This window comes from Gopherus evgoodei, chromosome 2 (assembly GCF_007399415.2).
Source record: "Gopherus evgoodei ecotype Sinaloan lineage chromosome 2, rGopEvg1_v1.p, whole genome shotgun sequence".
Taxonomy (NCBI): Eukaryota; Metazoa; Chordata; order Testudines; family Testudinidae; genus Gopherus; species Gopherus evgoodei.
In genome coordinates, this window is record NC_044323.1 from 244,842,831 (window position 1) to 244,860,550 (window position 17,720).

The following is a 17,720-nucleotide window of genomic DNA, read 5'->3' on the forward strand; positions in this document are numbered from 1 at the left end:
TGGTCCATTATAACCCCTAGATCCCTTTCTGCCATACTCCTTCCTATACTGCCTCTTCCCATTCTGTATGTGTGAAACTGATTGTTCCTTCCTAAGTGGAGCACTTTGCTTTGTCTTTGTTAAATTTCATCCTGTTTACCTGAGACCATTTCTCCAATTTCTCCAGATCATTTTAAATTATGACCCTATCCTCCAAAGCAGTTGCAATCCCTCCCAGTTTGGTATCATCTGCAAACTTACTAAGCATACTTTCTATGCCAATATCTAAGTCGTTGATGAAGATATTGAACAGAGCCGGTCCCAAAACAGATCCCTGCGGAACCCCACTTGTTATACCTTTCCAGCAGGATTGGTACCCATTAATAACTACTCTGAGTACGGTTATCCAGCCAGTTATGCATCCACCTTACAGTAGCCCCATCTAAGTTGTATTTGCCTAGTTTATTGATAAGAATATCATGCGAGACAGTATCAAAAGGCTTACTAAAGTCTAGGTATACCACATCCACCGCTTCTCTCTTATCCACAAGACTCGTTATCCTATCAAAGAAAGCTATCAGATTGGTTTGACATGATTTGTTCTTTACAAATTCATGCTGGCTATTCCCTATCACCTTACCACCTTCCAAGTGTTTACAGATGATTTCCTTAATTATTTGCTCCATTATCTTCCCCGGCTATAGTTTCCTGGGTTGTTTTTATTTCCCTTTTTATAGTTGGGCACTATATTTGCCCTTTTCCAGTCTTCTGGAATCTCTCCTGTCTCCAATGTTTTTCCAAAGGTAATAGCTAGAGGCTCAGATACCAACTTTATTAGCTCCTTGAGTATATCCCCCTTTATTCCCTTAGTCTCCATCTCTCTCTTCCACCACATACAACCCTCATGCTTCTTCTAGGTTCCAGCTGGCATAAAGTGTCGTCCCCCTGAGGCTTTCTTCCACCTCCAGTTCTTTCCTCTTGGGCAAGATCTGGCCACAGTGACCCATGCATTCTTCACCTCCAGACTGGACTATTGCCATTCATTATATCTGGGGTTAAAGGTGGAAATGACAAAGAGGCTTCAGTTTATGTAGGAAGTTGTGGCGGTGTATTTCCTCAGCAGGACATATCCTACCCGTACTTTGATTTGGCATTGAAAGGAAGTGGAGGGTGGAAATCCTTACAGATGATAGCCTTGGTTTTAATGAGGTCAGGACCCAGCTAACTCAGAGACTCTCTCTATCTTGGAGTTCTTCTGGGAAAATGCAGCAGTGATGCCTAGGATGAAGCTCATAAGAGCTGGAGATAAAGTGTCTGTGGTCAAGAGTGCTGTACACTGGAGTAAGTTACTGGAGGAGGAAAAAAAAAGACTGAGCCAAAACTTAGCCATCTTCAGAACATGCTGCAACACCAACCTATTTGCCAAACACTTCCCACCATAACAGAAGACAAGGAAATACTATGATGAGTCACATGCTAAAAAGAGATAAGGTGAAGGGGACTCATTAAAAAAAAACAACCTCAGAAATATATATTAATTTCACCACTATATATTAACTCATTTTTAAAAAGGTCTTTATTCAACAAATACATTTAGATGAGCATTAGTGAAAATCAAATGTAGTCAATTTTTTCCTTATCTTCCATGAGCCCTACTTACTATAGCTCAGGAGTCGGCAACCTCTGGCACGCAGCTCGCCAGGGTAAGCACCCTGGCAGGCTGGGCTAGTTTGTTTACCTGCCACGTTGGCAGGTTTGACCAATCGCAGCTCCCACTGGCTACGGTTCACTGTCCCAGGCCAATGGGGGTGGCGGGAAGCCACGACCAGCACATCACTCGGCCCGCACCGCCTCCTACAGCCCCCATTGGCCTGGGACGGCAAACCGTGGCCAGTGGGAGCCACGATCGGCCAAACCTGCCAACGCAGCAGGTAAACAAACTGGCCCGGCCCGCTAGGGTGCTTAGCCTGGCAAGCCATGTGCCAGAGGTTGCTGACCCCTGCTATAGCTTCTTTGCTTGCATGTTCTATCTACTTTCTCTCCCTGATGTCACTCTTTCTTTCCTATAAGTGATTGTGGCATATGACTTCTCTTTAGTGTCACTGTCATCCTCTTTCTCTCCACATTTTAAAATATGTTAAATAGAAAGCTGACTGATGTCACTATTACGGACAGTATACAACAGTTTTATTTCTTTATAGTAGAGAGGGCACGGCTTTGGGGGTATGGTGGCACAAACAGTTTTCAATAGTCGGTAATTGGCTGTCAAATAATTTTTTCCAAGCCCTAACTCCAGTGCAGCCCCCATGCCAACAAACTAGACTACTACAATTCACTCCACATAAACCATTCAATGAAGACCACTTGGAATCGTCAGCTAATGTAAAATTCTTTGATCCTTCAATATCAAGCTGATTGTCTCTTGTAGCTATCTAAAATGTGTCTATGAAAATATTGCATCCCTCTTACTGAACGGTGTTCTCTGGAGATGTACACATTGCACCCACATTGCATGGAATGCAGTGAAAAGCATTGTTTCCAGATTTTGAATTTTATTTATAAAGCCCATCATGATTTAGGTCCCGACTACATTTGAAACAATATCTAGTATGCATCAGCTCAAAAGCTGACATCAACTGGGATCAGTTTTGCTAAGAGTTCCCAGTTCTGAGTTCTAGGAACAGGAGGTAGAATGTTTTTGGTCACAGACCCTTGGCTACGTAATTGCCAAGAATCCAAATTTTCTGATGTTTAGTGCATGATGCAAGGCCTATTTGCTCCTACGGTTTCAGGGTCAGAGTGAGAGGGAGTTCTATTCTGAGTTCATTTTGGTCTGTTTCCTTATTTTTAGTGTGTTATATTTTAAAAGTATTGTATTAGAGCCCTGAGAATTGATTCATGGGGGCATATGTTTATCAGTCTATAAATAAGGGCAGTCCCTCTTATATTCTTGTACATGTTAAATTATAACTCATTACTTTGTTTATAATATTTAGTCAAGAACAAAACATTGAAACAATGCACTTTGACAACTATGCATACTCTCTTCTAATATACCAACATCTATGTTACTACTCAATGAAAGCCACTATTCAGTGAAAGAGGCATAACACTTGACACCAAGTAAACTACATGAAACAGTATCTGATCAAATTACTACTGTGATCTGATCTATAAGGCTCATATGCTTGTCAGTGAACACTAGGCACATACAAACAATCAATGCAAAACAAAAACCCTCACATCTGAATACCTTCATACGTATTCACGTAACACACTTCTCAAGAGAATATTTGCCAACACAGAAAACAGTATATTCAGGAAATCCACATTATATAGCTATAAATTGCATGCAATCTAGATAATATTTAATTTTATTAGTATTCCACTTTAGACTTTCCCCATTAGTTTCCTTCTCCTGTGTGATACAAGATGTAATTTGCCTCCTATCATATGCTTCAAAGATTCACTTTCCATGTCATGTGTGAAAGACTTCCATGATTCTAACTTCAGTGGGATAAGGTGATACATGGGATTAGTAATCAGTCACAGAGCCCTTCATCTCTAGATTGCCAGTTCAAGTGTCACATAGATCTGTAGTGACTAAGTAGTTACAAGGTGTCAGCTGCTTGGAAACCTGAATAATATGGATTGGGGTCTCAGTCCAGATCATAATGATGTGTCACAAATTATCACTCCAACTGACATCTTTGTGAAAGGCTCTGCAGATAGGCCAATGCTTGAACTTGCTTGGATTTACCCTCACACTCCTACAACAATCCCTCTGAGTAAAGATTGAAACACTTTAATAGCATAGAGGTATCTTGAACTGTTGCAGCTTTTGTTGTGCTTTTTACTGTGGATATGCAAAGGACTAAGGTCAACCTTGCACCTTTCACAAGTTCTATACGGTTTTTGTACTTTTTCCCTCCTTGTTAGAAAATGATAAAATAGAATTTTTAAAACTTACAAAAGTGTATATAAATTATCTGACTTCAGTATAAATGTCCCACAACATCTCTACCTATCTGCATCCCAGATCCTGCAAAGACTTACTTTTTGCACTATGCTTCACTTTACTACCATTACTATTAATTTACCACAAGTTGTCTCACTGAAATCAATAGAGCTACTCATGGCAGTAAAGTTAGGCAGGTGCATAGACCTTTGCAGGTTCAGGGCCTATAGACATTTCTAAAGCACTCAGACAAGTCTTGATCCAGAGCACGTTGAACTCAATGGAGATAATCTCATTGACTTTGGACTTTGAATCAGGCCTCCACACAGGGTCTAGGCCAACAGCTTTCAATTTTTTTGAGCTGAGTCCCCCCCTTTGAGTTACAATTTTTTGGTGTGCCCTCCCCAAATACCTGTCCCTTTCCCAGTGGGTATTCAGGGTGGGGGAAGCTGCATGAGACAATCTCTGGGGATGGACTGAGGGCTGGGCATGGAGGCATTGACACTCACCCGCAAGCTGGGTGGACTGCTGAGGTAAGTCAGGAGGTGGAAGTCCCCCCCAGGGCTGTTGCTGCTCACCTCCCCGAACATTCCTCTGTGCACCCCACAAAAACCTCTGGTCTAAACACTGAGTAAATCTTAATATTCAATTAATATGGTAACTAAAAATCGTCTTTTTTAAATCACCCATTTAATGCAGCTTACCAGAGCTACCTGTAACTCCTCATATCCCAGTACTTCTTGGCAATCTGTCTAATGTGACACATGGGCACTTATATGTCCAGCTTTACTCCTGAAAAATCTAGAGCGATGGTCAAAATTAAGTTACAAATCCCTTAATCATCTGACAATAAATCTAAGACATACATTTAACAAGGGAAATATTTAGTTCTTTAAGTATTCTAAACCACCTAAAATATTAGAAGACTCCACCACATACATTTTAACTGTAGGACTCCCATGACTGATTGCTTTTCCCAAATCGCTGATAAAATGCTAATTCCTACTTCAGAAAAATGGCTGTACCCACTATTTCAGAAACCAACAATCCCCCATAAAATTATACTAACAAAAATAAAAAAAAACAACCAACCCCGCTCGTTTTTGTTGATAACCACATTGAGCACTAGTAAAATAAAGCTCACAATGACTTTAAGTACTTGTTGAGTACAGGATCCGATTTAAAAGGCGTTCACAACTATTAATGTTATAAGCAGCAAAACAGCTCCACATTTTCTACACCCATGACTTACCCCTCCTGTTCCAGAGAGCTGAGGAACAGCAGTGAGCCAACAATATAGCTCCCTGTAGCTAACCAACAGATTATTTTACATGTTGAGATTCCGTAGTTTATAGCTTTCCTATTGTATATTACCACAGTTTTCAATAGAATTTTTGAGCTAGAAGAGCACCTCTCACCCAGAGGAAGGAGCAGCACACACAATGCCCCTCTCTGTGCCCATGCCTGGAGAACAGGGTGGCCTCCACAACACATACACCCAAACCAGAGAAGGGAGCAGCATCCACTACATCCCCCTCAATACCTGGCCCTGGAGAAAGAGACAGGTTGTGTCACTGAGGGGGTGGTGCACCCAGCCCTGAAGAAGAGAATAGCAATAACCCTTACTCCCAATGCTCCCCTCCTCCAGCCTGAGAAGGGCAGCACCCTGCCCCTCCCCTTTCGCCCATGCCCAACCCCCCGAGAAGAGGGTGGCACTCACAGCAGGCTCCCCGTCTTCACACACACCTCCAGGTGCCGCCCCCAGCCCCCCAGTTCTCCCAACCCTTGACCTGCTCCGTCACCCCAACACGGGAGGGGGCAGCACCCATGACGCACACGTCCAGGCCCCATCCCAGAGAGCGGGCAGTGGGGCCCGCCCCCCAGCGCAGCTTCTCGCTCCGGACTAGGGAGCGGCCGCCACCCCACCCACCCTGCCTGCAGCACAGCGTGGAGCGGGACTCCCACCGGCGCAGGGGCTGGGCACTCAAGACCCTCCCTAACTGGGAGGGGGCCGGCGGGACTCCAGCCCCCCGGCCCGGGACGCACCTTCAGGCTTCCCTTGGCGGGGATGGGCAGCGGCGCGGGCGGGCTCCCCAAGCCGCCTTCCTCTTCATCCTCCTCCTCCTCCTCCTCCACCACCACGTCCTCGTCCTCCTCCTCCTCCAGCGCCGCGGCAGAGCCCTCGCGGCGGGGCGGCCTCCAGCAGCCGCTCTCGGGCTTGGGGGCCCGGCCCCCATCCGGGGCGGGCGCCGCCAGCGGCACGCTTGGCCGTCGGCTGCCCAGGCTGGATCGCTTGGCCAAGCGCCGCGCCTGCATGGTGCGGAGCCCGGGGCGCGGCTCAGCTCCCGGCAGCGGCCCCGCGCCGGCCGCTCATAGACACCCGGGGCTCGGGAGGCGGCGGCGGCGGCGCTCACAGGGGGACACAGCCGCTGGAGGGGGCAGTGGGGCGGCGCAATAGACGCGCTGCAGCCATGGGGCAGGCGAGCCCGGGTGCAATCGGCTCCGGAGGGGCACTGACTCCCCAGTCCCGCGGCTTCCCCACCTGCTCCCGCTGCCCTCGGCGCGGGCCTGCCCGTCCCCTCTGCTCTGCCCCAGCTGTCGGCAGCGGTGCGTTCCTGCTTTACTCGCCGCTCCTTGCAGGCAGCCAGTTAGTCCTCTGCCCCAAAACCCGGACTGGATTCCTCCGGCTCACCGCCCAGCCAAGCGCGTCGCTTCGCCTCCCTTCGCAGGAGAGCAATGGCCATGCTCCAGCGCTGTCACCACCACGCCTCTCCCAGGGAGAGAGGAAAGGATCGCTGCTGCCTGAGAAAGGGAGCCGGGGCGAGATTGTTAGCAGTACTTAACATTTGCCACCTGCCTAGCCCCGTGATGACACTTGAGGGGTGCTCTCGTTTAAATAAACTCTGACAAACACAGGACTAGTAGATTTCTACCGTTAATGAGAATCAAACAGTTATTTTGAAAACAAATCATTATTCAGCAGTTGCACCTTCTCAACCTTACCTCATTGCCAGGGGCATCAGTCATCCGAGTCCCACAGCGCCCTGCTTTTCACTCCAGTGTGGTGTCCCGTATTTTATTAAAATTAAAGTTATTTACAACAGAAATAAGGAATTACGAACCAGTTAACTTTTATACAGCAACGTGCGCCTCCATGTATAAAGGATCACAGGAGTTAGAGATGATGCTCCAGTAAGTTTTTGTTTTTTCAAATCCACCCCTCTGTGCATAGAATATTGTCCTAGTAGGTGATAGAGCCTATGTTAAACAGATATAGCACTCTCATTGATAAACAGCAATCTTTCCAGAGCAGGATACTACTTTATTTTAAAAGGGACGCCCTGAATCAGAGCTACCAACAGTTTTAGAGGATAGCCCTGGTCTTTGAACATTTGTTCTAAAGAACTGGAGCCCTAGCCAATGTTATAGGACTATGGCAGCTATTAGCATCCTCACCTCTGCTGTCCCTCCACCTCTTATTTTTTAAATTCATTAACATGCTGTGCTGTTAATAGAAAGAACTGTCTTTTCTCTCTCTACCTCTTGCTTCTGGGTAGGTGGGGATTTTTGTGACAGGATCTGTGAATAGACTGACCATTGCCAATTCCCCTATAGCTAGTTCTTATTCCCAAAGAGTCTTGGAAGTAGGTACTGCAAGCACTTGAAAGACTCATTTTACTGTAGCTTTGCACTCTTTTACGAACTATAATGCAATACTGTTTTGTTGCTTTGCCACATGCTTAACAAAACACAGTAATAAGAGTATGTGATGCTGCCAATTACAGTGGCAAAAATTTGCTCAGTTGGGGATTGACAAGTTTGACAAGAGTTGTCACTGATTAGATGTGCAGTTCTCTCATATCTTCTGACATACACATGATTATCTAGCTTCTTACCTCTGTTGTGTTTAGTGGCTCAATCCTGCTTTTGAAAAAGAGACAAAAATAAATCCCGCCTCTTTTCACTTCTAATCACATAAATTGGAAGGCAAAATGGACAGTGAAAATGAAGACAAAGACAGGTTTAAGTTTTGCATTAAATGTGTATTCCATCATGCCCAAGGCCTAAAAGCCTTGAAAGGTTATAGACTGAATGAATCCACATTTACAGTACATTCATGTATTTGAATTATAGCTATCAATTAATCACAGTTAACTCAAGCAATTAACGCAAAACAAATTAACTCAACTTAAATTAATCACGCTCTGTTAAACAATAATAGAATACCAATTTAAGTGTATTATAAATTTTTTTTGATGTTTTCCTACAGAGCTCATGGAATGGTGGTCAAAACATGAAGGGACATACAAATGTTTAGCATAGTTGGCATGTAAATACTTTGCAATGCTACAGCAGCGCCATGCAAATACCTGTTCTCACTTTCAGGTTACATTGTAAATAAGAAGTGGGCAGCATTATTTCCCGTAAAAGTAAACAAACATGTTTGTCTTAACAATTGGCTGAGTGGGACTTGTAAGCTCCAAAGTTTTATATTGTTTTATTTTTTAGTGTAGCTATGTACAAAAAATAAATCTACATTTGTAAGTTGCACTTTCATGATAAAGAGATTGCACTATGATAATTGCATGAGGTGAATTGAAAAATAGTATTTCTTTTGTTTATTTTTTTACAGTGCAAATATTTGTGATAAAAAATATAAAGAGCACTGTACACTTTATATTCTATGTTGTAATTGAAATCAATATATTTGAAAATGTAGAAAACTAAAATATTTAAATAAATTGCATTCTATTATTGAGTGTGATTAAAACTGCAATTAATCACAATTATTTTTAATCTCATGCTTAATCACAATTTTAATTGTTTGACAGCCCTAATTTGAATATCATAAATCTAATTTCTGATCTTCCATAATACCTTAAGTCCACAGTATGGCTGTCTGTCATATCCAACAATGATGTCACAACATGTCTTGTGGTCCATAGTCTAATCTGTGAGGAGCAAGGTTGCAAACAGAGGTCACGTAGGAATGTGCAGGCTTCTGCTGGAGGCTCGGCATGAAGCTTGACCCTTTTTTCCAATCAGTTTTACATGTCTGTCTCTTTCAAAGTGTTGCTCTCCATTCAGGTCTGTCTTTAGTTGTGTCTTCAAAGTTATCGATAATTATGTTACATGAGTTGAGATTTTGCTTATGAGTATCTTTGAAGCATTTGCGTTGATCACCATTCCTGCACTTTCTGAGTTTCTGCTAGCCATGAAGGACACTTTTCAGGAGTCTGTCATAATATGATCCATCCATCTAAGATGAGCTTTGATAGTCATCGCCTCCATGTTGGTTGTTTTTGCTCTTTCAAGGATGTTAATGTTTGACTCTTTGTCTTGCCAATGGACCCTCAGAAGAGAGCAAAGACAGCCCATGTGAAATTTTTCAGGTTGCTTGATGTGGCTGCAGTAAATTGTCCATGTTCCATACCCATATAAAAGGGATGCTATCATTGCTGCATTGTATATCATCAGTTTTGTCAAGAGTTTGATGGTATGTTGGTTGAGTGTCCTAAGCCTTTTGAATTCTGATATTTCTTGATCTGGAGAACCATCACTTGAGATGACACAGCCAAAGTATGCAAATTGATTGTCATTCTTTAATTTTGGGCCATCAGAGATTATATTTGGCTCAGGGGTAGTGGTTGAGGGAGCTGGTTGGAAGAGGACTTCAGTTTTGTCCAGGTTGATAATGAGTCCAAACTGTTTAGTTGTTCTGAGAACCTGTCAAGGATAAGCTGTAGGCAATTTTCACTATTATAGCCTTTTTTATTTAAATATATTTATTGAATGTAGTAATTTTGTATTAAACTACCATGGGTTTAGCTCCTACTGCTACAGTTTCAAGCACAACTGGGTGAAAATTACCTCTGGTGTTTTTCTCAAATTTGGAGACTCTAAGAGCACTCAAAGTCCAAGAATAGTGACCACAGACAATCACAATTACAATGTCTTATCTGTACTACAAGTTTTCTTAAATCAATAAGTAAGATTACAGTTACCCGTGCATATAGAAATCCTACATAATATCTAAGATTGTAATCAATCAATCTCACATCCTTAAAGATATTCTAGGGTCCGATGGACTGCTCAATAGACAAATCATCAACAGAGGGATGGCTCCTGCTGGGGTTTCCTGCGAGGTCAATTCTTGGGCTCGTCCCTTGCGTCTTCCCACTTTTACCCAACCAGGGAATCTCTTATCTTGTTCTGAGCACACACAACACCTTATGCATATGCATGAGGGTTTCAACCCTCTTTTCCTTATCTGTGCTTCCATACTCCATGGATATTGTGGTGCCCCAGTTTTCCTAGGTTGTTCTTAGTTCCTCTTATGCTCATAAGCACCTATGTACCCTGTGGTCAAGACAGGACATTCCATGATGTTACAATCAGGTGTCTCGTGATCTTGGACATTACCTTACCATTTATTGCAATCTAGTTTTTTATTACATTACCTATTGGCACATCTTTTGCAGTAATCTTGTGACTTTACTGGCATAGGGTTATTCATCATTCACACACTCAAGTCAAGCATTGTTAAGCCTATGACCTAGTAACAAATCTATTTTGCACACATTGATTACATATGAAATAGCATATGAATTGACCATAATATCACATACTACAATGATAAATGGATGATAAAATGAACTAATTGGCTACACTATGACTAGGTAGAGCAGAGACATCTGCAAAAAAGTCCTCAGTAGTTTAAATTATAAACACTTTATGGGGGATAGTGGGCCACATTCAGATCTCATTTGCACTGGTGTAAGTCTGGAGTAATTCCACTGAATACAAATTCACAGAGTCAAATTTACTGAATCAATTCACTGGAATTATTCAAGGTTTACATTGATGAAACTAACATCAGATTCTACCCCTATATGTTTCAGTCATAATTATACACTAAAAGGGAAATGGGAAAACAAATGGTAGGCAAATTGAATTAATCATTGTCACAAGTGTAAGGTTATGCAGCCACACATCTAGCATGTGAACAACTAAATAAAGACTATCATCTGGCCCAGGATATGTTTCAGGCTCTGTTTCTGCTACAATGGCCTGGCCACTCAGGATCGTCTCGCCTTTGTACACCACAGTCGTGCAGAGGGGTCAGGGTTCTAGCAACTTAATGTTAAATTGAAGTCCGGAGATGGTTCCCAAAAAGCATTGTTTTCAGTTATATTATATAGGTAAAACTAGTTATCTCCTTTATCAAATGTATTTAAATACTTACATAGAATTACATTCTACACTAATTTATGCTGGGGTGAAGCTATAGAAAAACTTGTTTTCTTCAATGTAATTTCAGAATACATCTCTGTATATTTAAACCTTCAGTTAGACTGTTTCTCCCTAGAATTATTGTAGAATTCAATGGACTTGATAATTATTGTCTGTGCATTGGATTTAGAGCAGTGAAACAGAGCAGAGACTGGTCTGAGATTTTTAGCACTCTCTAGCTGAGCCAGATTGGGATGATAGCAAGAAGATTTTCTCTCTCAAAATTTCATGTACGCCTGGAAGACAGAAATAACTATTTGTTCCATTTCTCCCCAGCCCATTTCTCATCCTGCAGCACTGGAGCAGCAGTTTAACACAGATTTTCCGAGAGGTTAATTATAAAACAAAAGCGATGTCCTAAGAAGATTTATAAGAACAGTTTAGGGATTAAATGCAGAGCTTCCACAGCCCTGCTAAATATTTATTCTTCTAGGTCCACTAAGTGTTAGGAATCAAATGTGTAACAGAATCCATTGTCTTTCAATCAACTCTCTTTCCTTATAGGGTGACGAGATAGAAAGTGTGAAAAATTGGGACAGAGGACTTTTTTTTTTTTGCCATGCTCTTACCCACAACAGTTTAGGGCATCCTGCCTATATCCTACTGAGGACTCAAGGCATGACCCAGTCAATTTAGGCACACTCACCCTCTCCCTTCCAAGGGTTGGGGGTGTAAGGCACCTCTCCTTACCCCTGGGGCTCAGGAAGAAACCTGGTCAATTTAAGTACTTGCCTTTTCCCATGGGGCTCAGGGCTCTACAAGTCTGTGAAACCTTTTCCCAGTGAAAGAGCCTTAAACAGCTGTGCTCTAAACATCTGCTTATTAGCAGCATACACAGAGTACACATATGAAGCAAATCTCTTATGCTCACCACTCCCAATATACAGACAAACTTCACCTGGAGCACACTGGGCTTCTGATACAAAGCCTTATGTTTCAGGCTCTCTTTCTGCTACAATGGCCTGGCCACTCAGGATCGTCTCGCCTTTGCACACCACAGTCATGCAGAGGGGTCAGGGTTCTAGCAACTTAATGTTAAATTGAAGTCCGGAGATGGTTCCCAAAAAGCATTGTTTTCAGTTATATTATATAGGTAAAACTAGTTATCTCCTTTATCATCATTAAACCTGTGATATTATTCAACACATCTATGTAACAAAATTTAACCAATCACGCAGTGACACCTATGTTTTCTCCTCCCTGCTCAACTCTTTTTACATTGTATCTCTCATGTTCAAAGTGTAACTTATTTATGACCTTCTTTGTTTCTGTAGCTAGTCAGCATACATTCACTGGTCAGAGCTTATTTTATCCATTTTACCAGTTTTTGGGGTCATTCTGTTTCCTCCCTAAACTTCCAAGCACCTGGATATCTCTACTTTACAACCCTTAGTGTTATAACTCTTTTAGGGGCATTCCTGAAGTGGGGGTGCCTTATCAGCAGTGGAATATTTTTTTCCTTAATTTTAGTGGTGAAATCCCTGAGTTTCACCTATTGTCTCACATTCCATCTTACGTAAACATTGTCTGACTGTGCTCACTGTATCGTCCTGACAGTGCTGTGTTAACCACGGAAGAAAACTCTAGCCATCATTGGCATTGACCTATGATGTCTATTCCTTAAAATGATTGGTAGAATTTCCTTACACTACATCTTTTTCACCATTATTTTACTCTAAATTTTATCACTGAATTAATTAGTGGCCCATTTCTCAGCTATATATGTCTCTTATTTCTAGTGTAATTGTTCATTCGTTTGTTTAAAGTTACCATTCTTTCATTCCAGATTTTGTTAGTTTATACTGTGATCCTATTTTAGCCTAAATCCTGCCTTCTGTGCACAGCCTGGTGCCCAGGGGTTGGGAGCCCCTTCTTTTAAAAAACAGCAAGAGAAACTCACCAGAACACTCATGGAGGCCCTAAAAGACAGTCAGCTAACTCACTGGTCCCAAAACTATTATGGGACATGATTAGCAGATTAGGGTTGTCTGTAGCCAAGCCAGTTTGCTAGTTTGCCAGCAGCAGCAAACGCTAATCATCCTCAGGTAGGAGTGCACTTTGTTCTTACACACAGGTGCAGCAAGGCGTAACAAGTTAACTGTGTATTTTGCTGGCCCACCATGTGGAATCCTGGTCTGGCTAGCAGGAATTCTATAGCACAAGACAGTGGCTCTCAACCTTTCCAGACTACTGTAAACATTTCAGGAGTCTCATTTGCCTTGCGTACCCCCAAGTTTCATCTCAGTTAAAACCTACTTGCCTACAAAATCAGACATAAAAATATAAAAGTGGCACTGTGCACTATTACTGAAATATTACTTACTTCCTCATTTTACCAGCCCCACCTGTTCCTGGAGCCCTGACTGTTCCTGGACCCCCACCACTCCATCCAACCCCTCCTCTAATTCCTGACAGCCCCCTCGGAACCTCTGCCCCATCCAACCACCAGTTCTCCCTGTCCTCAGATTTGCCCCCGGATCTCCTACCCAACTGCCCCCTGCTGCCCCATCCAACCCCCCCTCCTTCCTGACTGCCCCCCAGAACCCCTGCCCACCCCGACCACCATCCACATCCCTGCCTACCACTCCCAACTATCCTGCCCTCTATCCAACCCCCCAGCTCCCTGCTCCCTTACCATGCTGCCTGAAGCACAGGTGTCTGGCTGCATGGCTGTGGCTGGAGCTGGGCCACGATGCCGTCGCCACCACCACGCAGCACAGAGACTGGGTCAGGCCGGGCTCTGCAGCTGTGCTGCCCCAGGAGCTCACAGACCTGCCGCCCAGACTAGCATTGTGCCAGCAACGGAGATAGCGAACTGAGGCTGCAGGGGAGGGGGGCAGCAGGGGAGGGGCTGGAGGCTAGCTTCCCGGGCCAGGAGCTTGGAGGCCGGGCAGGACTGTCCCACAGGCCAGATGTGGCCCACAGGCCATAGTTTGCCCACCCCTGTTCTAATCCATAAACTAGACAATCACCACATCTTTTAAATGTGTATAGAAGTATATTGCAGGGAACATTCCTGTACAGAGGGGTGACTTAAGAACTCCTTTATGATCCTAATTTCTCTGGTTCTAAAAATTATAATGTGTAACAAATGTAGTTGAATTTCCTTGAGCTGTACGTTTAAAAGCAGCAGTCTGCTACTGCTCTGGTACTCCCAGGCATTGGAGCTGCTGCCAACTTCTTTAATTGGGGACCTGCCTTCTCCCCACCCTCTTTGTGAGCTTCTGATTCTTTTCGCTTTGCAGTGATCACTGAAGCTCTCTCTCTCAGCTGGAAGGACAGTCAGGCACCTTCAAGAAGAAGGAAATGATTGACAACATTAGTCTGTACATTGTCTACCAGATGCTGCTCAAAAGAAGAGAGGTGGCAACCTTCCCACCCTCTCTTTAGTAACCCAAATCATCACTTCTGTGACATTCCTGTGCCCACTCATCTAGAGAATGGGGAGCACAAGATTGTTTCTGAATCCGGCTATTGTGTGGAGCAATTCCACCATGCAATCAAGGCTACATTTACGTTAAGAAGGTTCTAATAGTAATCATGTGTTGGAATGAAGTCAATACTAACAGTTTTAATCATCAGTCAAACATTTCTCTTTCTGATCACTGGTACAAGATCAGTACTTAGAAAAGCTTATTAGTCCTGAAAGTATTTTTGCTGGTCCAACAAAGTATTTCAAGCCTTGGCAGATCATAACAGATCAGACCATGAAGAAAGGGTGTCATCTAGGTTAAAAAGTGTCTCCCCGCACCAGAATTTTGTTTCTTGTTAACTATATAAATCTTGAATAATGTCACAAAAATTAAAGCTAATATTTGTGCTTCTTGCATGGTTTCCTCTCCTGGAAAAGCCTGAGAGATCATCCGTGTTTCACACTAGTGTGGACATCATGAGCTCTTCCTGTTTCCCTGGCTAAACATAAACCACAAAGACAGACAAGAGGAGAAATTAGAAAAATTGTAAAACCAATGTTTTCTCCACTTAACTTACTTAAGCCATTGAGAAATAGACACTGCCTAGGACATTAATGGTAGCCTTGGACTAAAACAGCCTCTCAGACTTTACTGGGATAGGATACCAAGCGTGGGAAGTACACAGTTATAGGCCACAGTTCTGCAAACACTTAAACACATGCTCAGCTTAAAGCATGAGAGTAGGCCAACTGACTTCAGCAGGACTACTTGTGTGAGGTACATTAAACACATGCTGAAACATTTGTAGGATTGGGGCCATTAACTTCTCTTTACTGGTGACGTGTGAAATGGAAACAATTCAGCTCGAGTCCCAGAATCTAGGCTGAATTTTCAGGACTAGCAGTTAAGAAGAGCAACCAACGCTTTTTCATTGCAAGATGAGCAGATTTGATCAGGAATTTAGTAAGACACAATAACTAGAGAACCCCACAATGCCATATTTACCAACTCACTTTTTAGGGTAAAACTGCACTATAAGGTTTGTGATGCTACTGAACATTTTTACAAGGTTATCAAACAACTGACAAAAATACTGAAATAATGAATTCAATAAACTAGGTGACATGCACACTTTTAAAACAATATAACTTTGATTGTTGTTATTAATTATTTGTGTCCTCATTGCCTTCCCCGTGCCCTGACTTCAGTTTTGGTGTAGTTTTAGCAGCCGTGATTTACACAAACTCTTGGTATTATGGATGAATGTTATCTACCTTTGAAAAATGGGATCTGAACATTTCAGATTGTATGCTACACTGGTTTTACTTCTAACAGTTCTTGAGGTAGTGGCCATTAAAATTGTGTCAGAATTGAAGGGAAAATTAATCAGATAGCCTGATAACTCATGTGCCACCACTGCCATAGATGAATGGAAAGCTGAATCCACAGTTTGAATTCTTCTCGGTTCCTGATGGTATGATGAGCCCTAAATTAGTCTCTGGTTCTACAGAATAGCAACTGCACTTTGTCTAACAAATCTGACCCTTCACACCAGTATAATTTTACATCCTTGCTTTTAATAGCAATTTAACCTTTTTCTGTACGAAAATTAAGCTTTGTTCATCAGGAAGCCAGAATCTTTTCCCAATCTGAAGTTTGTGTATGTTCTTTTACTCATATTAGCAGTTTCCCCTACTGTAAAATGAGCATTATACCTAACTTGCCTACCTGGCAGGGGTGTCGTGAGGAATAATTTATGTTTGTAAAGCAATTACAAGACAACCACTTTAGATAAATGCTACGTTATGATGCAATTGACTATTTTCATACTGGTAATTTTAGAAATATGATCAACTTTACCTTAAAGGGCATAAAAGGGAAAAGCTAAGGATAAACATGTTACATAAAAATAGTGAGCTTTACAGCAGGCAAATACTGTTCAATAGAACTGGTTGAAGTTTGTCATTTGAAATGTTTTGATGGAATACCCCCCCCCCAAAAAAAGAAGTCTGCTTTGTTCATCATTTTTTGGTTTAAATTAAAAAAACAAAAACCCAAGACATTTTTCAGTTACCAAACCCTTCAGTGAAAGTCTGAACATTTTGGAAGGGAAAAAAATCATTTGTTGACATTTTTTCACAGAAACTCTTCCTCTCCTCTCCCCTTTTTCCCTGACCAGTTCTACTGTTCGTGCATCATGACCTTTGGAGGAATCTGAACTTACCTCTCTTCGTCACACAAAAATGAATGTGTGTAACCTTTTAGAATAGTTACCTTGCATGGAAATTATTTTGTGCATTTAAGAAAAACAACATTGTGTATGTTTTCCTCTACAAAGGTGAGTGCAGCTGTGTGTGTGTGTGTGTGTGTGTGTGTGTGTGTGTGTGTGTGTGTGTGTGTGTGTGTGTGTGTGTGTGTGTGTGATCCTCCTATTGAAATTCTACTGTTTTAGCAGCAGCCTTGCATCACTTGAGCAGATGTCTCAGTTTGCCAGTGTCACAAATGCTCACAATGTATTCGATCCATGCTCCTGCTCAGGATCCTGTACAGATTTTTATTCTGACAGTTCCACCTACCGGCAGAATGCTGTCTGTAAACATGTGTGGTTCAGAAAAAGGGAGCTTGCCATTGGTAGATTCACTCCAGCAGGCCTCCTCTACACTACACATCAGATCTGTCAGTTACTTTTACAGTGTGCACTAGATTTTGGCGCCACAGCTGGGAATGAGGTTTTTGTTCCATAACAAAAACATAAGCTTGAAAAGCAATGCTGTTGCACAGTCTATGTAGAGAGAAAGGAAGGAATACACCCTGAGAACGTTTCAGAGCTGTCATCGAGGCAGCTCTCTCTGGTTCTCAGAGATTATGTTCTAAACAATGTGACAAATTATATTTGCATCAGCCATAAAACTGTTTAATCCATAAAGATGAACATTAGGCAGTGGGGTTTTATGAACTGTTTGTAGTTTTAGGTGGAAGTATACAGTATTTTGATCTGTTAAAATTAAGGTGATCGGATAACAAGTGTGAAAAATCAGGACAAGGGGGTAGGGTGTGATAGGTGTCTATATAAAACA

General features: G+C 42.5%; 1 protein-coding gene across 4 annotated transcripts in view; it reads right to left on the bottom strand.

Moving 5' to 3' along the window:
• Window positions 1–8,293, bottom strand: part of ZNF704 (zinc finger protein 704) — a 161,133-nt gene extending 152,840 nt beyond the window's left edge. For 2 of the 4 annotated variants that reach the window (XM_030553335.1, XM_030553333.1), the window contains exon 1: window positions 5,984–6,050. The gene's annotated coding sequence lies outside the window, so the exon portion shown is untranslated. Of the gene's footprint in view, window positions 1–5,983; window positions 6,114–6,479 lie in introns of those variants that run through there. The other 2 variants (XM_030553334.1, XM_030553336.1) reach the window with 2 other exon arrangements.
• Between the last annotated feature and the right edge of the window lie 9,427 nt (window positions 8,294–17,720).